Genomic DNA, 296 nt, shown 5'->3' on the forward strand with positions numbered 1-296 from the left:
CGCCCCCCCGTCCACCCTCCACGATCTCTCTCTGGAGGTCCTTGGAGGCCAGGACCAGGATGTGGATGGCCTGCATGAGGCCCGTGCAGGAGCCCAGGATCCTGTGGGACAAACCCCACTGAGCCTTGCTTGTGGGGCAGGGAGACCCCATCCTGCCTGCCCAGCTCTCCCCAGCGCCCCAACCACCGCTCACCTCTCGTTCACTTCCAGTTTGACCCCAGTGTCACCAGCCCGCGCCTTGCTCAGCATCTCCTGGTAGAGGGGGGAGAGGCTGTGCTGAGTCCCGTGCGCCACCC

The 296-nt window shown here is 66.2% G+C and overlaps 1 protein-coding gene across 1 annotated transcript in view; it reads right to left on the reverse strand.

Annotated features, from left to right (window-relative positions):
• The window catches only part of HIP1 (huntingtin interacting protein 1), a 22076-nt gene that overhangs the window by 3714 nt on the left and 18066 nt on the right, over nucleotides 1-296 (reverse strand). The window lies entirely within an intron of this gene.

The sequence above is a fragment of the Egretta garzetta genome, unplaced genomic scaffold, assembly GCF_000687185.1.
Source record: "Egretta garzetta isolate BGI_Z169 unplaced genomic scaffold, ASM68718v1 scaffold108, whole genome shotgun sequence".
NCBI classification, from domain to species: Eukaryota; Metazoa; Chordata; class Aves; order Pelecaniformes; family Ardeidae; genus Egretta; species Egretta garzetta.